The sequence below is a fragment of the Penaeus monodon genome, unplaced genomic scaffold (assembly GCF_015228065.2).
Source record: "Penaeus monodon isolate SGIC_2016 unplaced genomic scaffold, NSTDA_Pmon_1 PmonScaffold_4808, whole genome shotgun sequence".
Lineage (NCBI taxonomy): Eukaryota > Metazoa > Arthropoda > Malacostraca > Decapoda > Penaeidae > Penaeus > Penaeus monodon.
Window position 1 is genome coordinate 12,501 of NW_023659673.1, and position 8,322 is coordinate 20,822.

An 8,322-nucleotide genomic window follows, 5' to 3' on the forward strand; every position below is an offset into this window, starting at 1 on the left:
TGTAATTACTATTATTATTAATCATAGTGTTATTATCATTGTTATCATTAAAATCATCATCATTATGACTGTTATTATATCGTTATGATTTTATTTGTTGTTGTTATTATTATCATTATTATTATCATTATCATCATTATTATCATTATCATTATTATTATCATGTTATCCTTATTATTATTGTTGTTGTTATCATTGTTATCCTTATTATTATTATTATCATTGTTATCATTATTATCATTACTATCATTATAAATATTATTATCATAATTATTTTTGTTGCTGTAGTTGTTGTTGTTATGATTAGCATTGTCATTAGTATTATCATTCTTATTTTCATTATCATCGTTATTATCATTATTTTATTATTACTAATTCTCATTATTTCATTATTACTAATTCTCATTATTATTATTATTACTATTTTTTATGATCATTATTATCATTATTGTTATTACCAGTAGTATCAGTACTTATATTAGTATTAGTTATTGAAATTTGTATTAATATTATTAATACTATTAGTGTTATTAGTATCAAAAATAGTCAGTATGCATTATTTGGGTTCATTACTACTATTACGATTATTATTATTACTTGCTATTATTATTATTTTTATCATTATTATTATTGTTGTTGTTGTTGTTGTTATTATTAATTATATTATTATTATTTATATTATCATTATTATTATTATTATTATTATTATTATTATTATTATTATCATTATTATATTATTATTATCATCATTATTATTATTAACATTTTCATCATTATTACTATTTTTAATATTAATGTTTATGTTAATTTCCATTATTGTCATCATCATCAATATTATCATTGTTATCATCGTTATCATTATCATTATTGATATTATCATTATCATTATTATTTATACTTATCATTAATATTATTATCATTATTATTATTATTATTACCATCATCACTAATATCAGTATCGTCATTACTACCGTCATTATATTGTCGAAAATATTATAATCATTATTATTGTTAGTTATTACTATTATTAGTAGTTTCAGTAGTGGTAATAGTACAGTATTTGTACTATTAATGCTGTCATCATCATTATCATTTGATCATCATTATATGATTATCATTATTGTTTTTTCACAATTATTATAAATATTTTAATAGTTATCATCATTATATTTTTTCTTATTATCATTATTATAATTATTATCATTGTTGCCATCTTTCCTACTCATTGCTACTATCATTATTACCATTATAATCATTACGATTGTGTTATTTATTATTGCTACTTTTATTGTTATTGTTATCATTACCATTTACAGTATTGCTGTTACTATTGTTATTACTATCATTATTATTATCACTACTATTATCATGTTATTCTTATCATTGCCATTATCATCTATATGTTATCGTTATCATTATTATAATATTTTTTTATCATTTACTTTCATTATCATTATTATCATTATTATTATTATTATATTATATAATTTCTTTCCATTATTATCATGATCACTGTTATCATTATCCTTATTATTATTATTATTATTATTATTGAACTAGTTTCACAGTTGATGTTACTGTATTTTTCTCTTGTCTTTATTTTTGAGACTCTTCACGGGGCACTGCCTGTGTCCTAAGTGTCGAGGATTCTTCTTAATATTCCAGCTGAGCTGAGCAAACACACTTTTTTGTATTAGGCCAGAATGTATTCTGTCGCACCCAATTCTTTTTAGATATTCATTCATCTTTGGTGGCATAGCTCCTAATGCTCCTATCACTATTGGTATTACTTTCCTTTCATCTTCCAACATCTTGCCATTTGGAACTTAAGATCTTGATATTTTCTGTTTTTTTCTCGTTCTTTTTCTATATTCTGGAATCGTATGGTACCGCTATGTCTATTATGTCAAATTCTTCTTTGTCTTTTCTTATTATTACTATGGTCTGGTCTTCGAGCTTGGACCTCTTGGTCTGTTTGTATGTATGGTCCCATTATTATTATTATTATTAATTATTATTATTATTATTATTATTATTATTATTATTACTATTATTATTATTATATTTTACATTATTATCATTATCATATTAGTAATAGTAGTAGTAGTAATAGTAGTAGTAGTAGTAGTAGTAGTAGTAGTTTTTATTTTTATTAATGACGATGGTGATAATGATAATACACACTTTTTAGGATTTTAGCTTTATGTAGCAAAACATCGGGCTATCGGTTAAACGTTTTGCAGTGTTTCCTTTTTTCGTCTCCATCTCTTTTTCGGCAGATATTTGAATGCGAATAAGATGCAGACTCTAAAGGACATTTAGTGCTCCCTTATAAATATCATATTCTCATAACCAGGGCCAAGTGTGAACAGTCACTGAACTAAAATTAGAGCATCTTGACTTCACTGAATACAGTATAAACATCACACAACCCACTCAGACACGTTCCTCCAATCACATGTCAGTTTTGCAGTGACGTCACGAAAGACTTGGTTCTGATTGGTCGAACAGCATGATGCGAGGAACGTTCTAGAGAAAATGGTCGAGTATTTTATGGCAGACTAATCTAAGCAGCCTTCAGTTTACCTCCAGAGTGAACACGGAGAAAGACACTTGTTAAGTAAATCTCGGGCGGATTCTATACCAAACCAGACCAGAAGGTAAGTACATTGCGTGGTTATATGTTACTCTGTGATATACAACCCATTTCTATAATATAACTATTAGAAAAAAAATGACTTCCATACTAGGTGAGATATGAATATGGTGAAAAGACAGCAGTATAACAATAGTCATTTCTTTGTCAGTACCCTGTACAAAGTTTTATTATCAAAAGATGCTTACGCTGATGTAATAACATTATCATGGTCATCCTTATCATCCCTACTAAAATTCAATTATAACGAAACTGACGAAAACGGTATACGGTCAATAAAAAATATAGACTAGCTACTTGGACAGTAACTATCTCTTCTCACTCGAGTATGATAGCGAGACTTTATAGACAACCTCGTGGGCGGTTGGTGGGAGTGATATTTTTTCATACACTGCCATCATATATATAGGACTGAAGAATGCATTAACGTTTATAATAGAAAATCATGAAAATTATGGATTACTAAAATTTCCTAATATACATGTGTATGTATATATATATATATATATATATATATATATATATATATATATGTATATATATATATATATATATATATTCTTCTTCTTTTAACGGTAGGTTCATGTCTGAGCCGCCGTGGTCACAGCATGATACTTAATTGTAGTTTCATGTTGTGATGCTCTTGGAGTGAGTACGTGGTAGGGCCCCCATTCCTTTCCACGGAGAGTGCGGTGGTACTTTTAGGTAATCATTCTCTCTATTTATCCGGGCTTGGGACCAGCACTGACTTGGGCTGGCTTGGCCACCCAGTGGCTAGGTAGGCAATCAAGGTGAAGTTCCTTGCCCAAGGGAAACAACGCGCCGGCCGGTGACTCGAACCCTCGAACTCAGATTGCCGTCGTGACAGTCTTGAGTCCGACGCTCTAACCATTCGGCCACCGCGGCCCCATATATATATATATATATATACATATATACATATATACATATATAGATATATATATATATATATATATGTATATATATATATATATTATATATTTATATATATATATATATATATGCGTGTGTGTGTGTGCGTGTGTGTGTGTGTGTGTGTGTGTGTGCGCGTGCGTGTGTGTGTGTGTGTGTGTGTGTGTGTGTGTGTTTATATTCACTTATCTAATATATCTCTTCAAATGCGTTATTACATTCTTCCACTATATATATAATATATATATATATATATATATACATATATATACATATATAAATACATATATGTATACACACATAAACATACACACACATACGCACATGCAAACGCACACATACAAACATGCACTCACACACACACCCGCACACACACGCACACGCACACGAACACGCACACGAACACGCATACGCACACGCACATGCACACGCACACGCACATACACACGCACACGCACATGCACACGCACACACACATACACACACACACACACACACACACACACACACACACACACACACACACACACACACACATTCCATTTATCTTTCTTTAATAAAAATCATTTTGGTTCCAGAATGGCAGCTCCAGCTATCGGCATCGACCTGGGCACCACCTACTCGTGCGTGGGAGTGTTCCAGCACGGCAAGGTCGAGATCATCGCCAAACGACCAGGGCAACAGGACCACGCCCTCCTACGTCGCCTTCACCGACACCGAGAGACTCATCGGAGACGCCGCCAAGAATCAGGTAAAATTCTTTATATTCCTATATTAGTAACATGTCTCCTGCGTAATGTTATAAAGCGAACTATATAGCGCAGCTTATTACCAAATTAAATGCCTATTCATTTACTTATTCTCCTTTGGCAGGTGGCCATGAACCCTAACAATACAGTATTTGACGCTAAACGTCTTATTGGCCGCAAATTCGACGACCCAACCATTCAAAGTGACATGAAGCACTGGCCTTTCACTGTCATCAACGAGGGAGGCAAACCAAAGTTAAGGGTCGAGTTTAAGGGAGAAAACAAGACCTTCAACCCTGAGGAGATCTCGTCCATGGTGCTCACCAAGATGAAGGAGACAGCCGAAAGCCTACTAGGAAAGACTGTCAAGGACGCCGTGATCACGGTCCCCGCCTACTTCAACGACTCCCAGCGACAAGCTACAAAAGATGCTGGAGCCATCGCGGGCATCAACGTTCTTAGGATCATCAATGAACCCACAGCCGCCGCCATGCTTATGGACTGGACAAGAAAACTGGTGGAAAAGGAGAACGAAAAAGTGTTGATCTTCGACCTGGGAGGCGGTACCTTCGACGTTGTCCATCTCAGCATCGACGACGGAGTGTTCGAAGTCAAGTCGACCGCAGGAGACACTCACTTAGGCGGCGAGGACTTTGATAACAGAATGGTAAATCATTTTACTCAAGAATTTCAGAGAAAATATAAAAAGGATATGACAAGTAACAAACGCGCACTTCGACGTCTCCGAACTGCCTGTGAACGAGCCAAGCGAAACACTCTCTTCCTCCACACAAGCCAGTTGGAAATCGACTCTCTCTTCGAGGGAATCGACTATTATACATCCATCACTCGTGCAAGATTCGAAGAGCTTTGTTCCGACCTTTCCGAGGAACTCTAGAACAGTGGAGAAAGCTCTCCGAGACGCCAAGTTAGACAAGAGTACTATCCATGACATCGTCCTTGTTGGAGGCTCAACGCGCATCCCCAAGGTGCAAAAACTCCTTCAGGATTTCTTCAACGGCAAAGGAGCTGAACAAATCCATCAACCCAGACGAAGCTGTGGCATACGGAGCTGCAGTTCAGGCAGCCATATTGCGTGGGGATCAATCCGAAGGTGTAAAGGATGTACTGCTCCTGGATGTTGCTCCCCTGTCTTTGGGTATCGAGACAGCCGGTGGAGTTATGACAGCCTTAATCAAACGAAACACTACAATTCTACAAAACAACAACAGACATTTACAACATACGCAGATAACCAGCCAGGGGTATTGATCCAAGTGTACGAAGGCGAACGCGCCATGACAAAAGATAATAACTTGTTGGGGAAATTCGAGTTGAGTGGAATCCCCAGCGCCGCGAGGAGTGCCGCAAATCGAAGTCACCTTCGATGTTGACGCCAACGGTATCCTTAACGTGTCAGCTGTCGACAAATCTACAGGGAAGGAGAATAAAATCACCATCACCAACGACAAGGGTCGTCTGAGCAAAGAGGAAATCGAGAGGATGGTCAATGAGGCAGAGTCATATCGCGAGGAGGATGCAAAGCAGAGAGAACGAATTGATGCAAGAACCGTCTGGAGTCCCTGTGCTTCAGCGTCAGTCTGCCGTAAATGAATCCTCAGTTGCTGACAAACTATCGGCTGACGAGAAACGCTCCGTGGAGGAGAAGGCAGACGAGACGCTGAAGTGGCTGGACGCGAATCAGCTGGCAGAGAAGGACGAATACGAGTACAAGATGAAGGAGTTGGAGCAGGTTGTGGCGACCGCTGGCTAGTAAAGTCCACGGAGCAGGAGGAGCCCCAGGGGCGGTGCTTCTTCCGGCAGGGCCGACAGTCGAAGAAGTTGATTAATGCCAGGGAACGACAAAGACAATATTGAATGCATTAAACTGTGGTTTGAGTTTTTCATTATTTATATCAATAAATAGTTAAAACGTTTCTATCTGATGAGCTGCATGCAGCTAACATTTTACACATGAACAAACCAAAGACATATTATACATCGATGATTGTGTGTGTGCATATATATATATATATATATATATATATAATATATATAATATATATATATATATAATATATATATATATATATATATATATATATGTGTGTGTGTTGTGGTGTGTGTGTAATATATATATATATATATATATATATATATATATATATATATATATAATATATATGCATATGCACATATGTGTGTATGTATACAGTATATACATACACACATAATAAATATATTGGTCAAAACACCCCGCATCTATGCATTTAGTTCTGTTATTATATATGCATATAGAGAGTGTGTATGTATGTGTATGTGTGTGTGTATGTATATATATAATATATATATAATATATATATATATATAATATATATATATATATATATATGTGTGTGTGTGTGTGTGTGTGTGTGTTTGTCTGTCTGTGTGCGTGTGTATGTGTGAATATATATATATATATAATATATATATATATTATATATATATATATATACTATATATATATATATATATATGTATATATATATATATATATATATATATATATATATATATATATATATTTATGTATGTGTGTGTGCGTGTGTGCTGCATGTATATATGTAAAGAGTATGGGTGTCTTTAAGTATGATTGCATGTATGCATGATTACATGCATAATTTCACATTTGTGCACATATGCATCAACATTTTTATTGCCGTTCCTTTATAACGTGCACAATGTTCTGATCAACAAATAAACAATTTCGCCTCTTTTGTCAAAGATTTTTGCTTAACATCTGTTCCGAGATATTGAATATATCAGTTTAGCACATTTGAATATAATCACCACACATACACACACACTCATGCACACACACACACACACACACCCCACACACACACACACACACACACACACACACACACACACATATATATATATATATATATATATATATATATATATATATATATATATATATATATATATATATATATAAAATGTATGTATCATCATCATCATCAAAGGGCTAACGCCGACGGGGGTCATGGCCGCATCCAATTTTTGCTTCCTGCCACGAGGGTCCCATATGGCGAGTCTCCAGGCAGGCCCTTGGCCCATCTCCAACTCCTCGCAACAAGACTGGTCGAGTTGCCCAAGCCATGACCTCTAGATCGTCCCACGGCCCTCTCCCATCCCGGACTGTCACGCAGAGAGACAACCTGATGGGCAGGGTCATCTACAGGGAAACGAGATAGATGCTTATATAGCATGAGTTGGCGGTCCCGGATTATGCATGTAACAGTTCACATGCCAGTCTCATAGTGTAGCCGTCGGTTGGACACATGGTCCTGCCAACTGTTCTCCATGATCCGGCGAAGGGACTTGTTACAAAAAGCATCAAGATGAGACTACAAGGCACTAGATAGCGTCCAGGTTTCACTTCAATAAAGTAAAACTGGCTTTATAGACACGTAACTTAGTCCTTTTGCATAGGTACCGACATCTCCAAATGCTCTTGTTGATGGAGTTCATGGCTCTGTTGCCAGACCAATCCGTTTACTGACTTCTTGGTCTGACAGCCCAGAGACATGGACTATGTTACCAAGATATGCAAAGTTCTCAGTGACTTCAACATCCTCACGTCAGGCATGTATGGACTGAATGGGTTCCCCTATCAGGTACCCAAAGTCCTGAATCTTGGTCTTGGTCCATGAGACCTCTAGGCCCAAAGCCTTTGCCTCATTGCTAAATGCATCAAGAGCTGCCATTAGTGATTCCAGAAACTCAGATAGGATAGCAACATCGTCGGCAAAGTCAAGGTCTTTATATTGCCCAGTGTTGCTCTACACTGACTTTGGATAGTATTAGTAGCCCATTATACAGTCCGTGCAAGTGTTGAAAAGTGTTAGTGCAAGGACACAGCCTTGTCTCATCCCTCCTCCAACAGGAGCCGCCTTGCTGCTGTGCGGGGAGGAGGGCTTGAGGCCCACCTGG

General features: G+C 35.9%; 1 pseudogene; it reads left to right on the forward strand.

Moving 5' to 3' along the window:
- The first annotated feature begins 2,567 nt into the window (after positions 1-2,567).
- LOC119571027 lies at positions 2,568-6,188 on the forward strand (annotated as a pseudogene).
- The last annotated feature ends 2,134 nt before the right edge of the window (positions 6,189-8,322 follow it).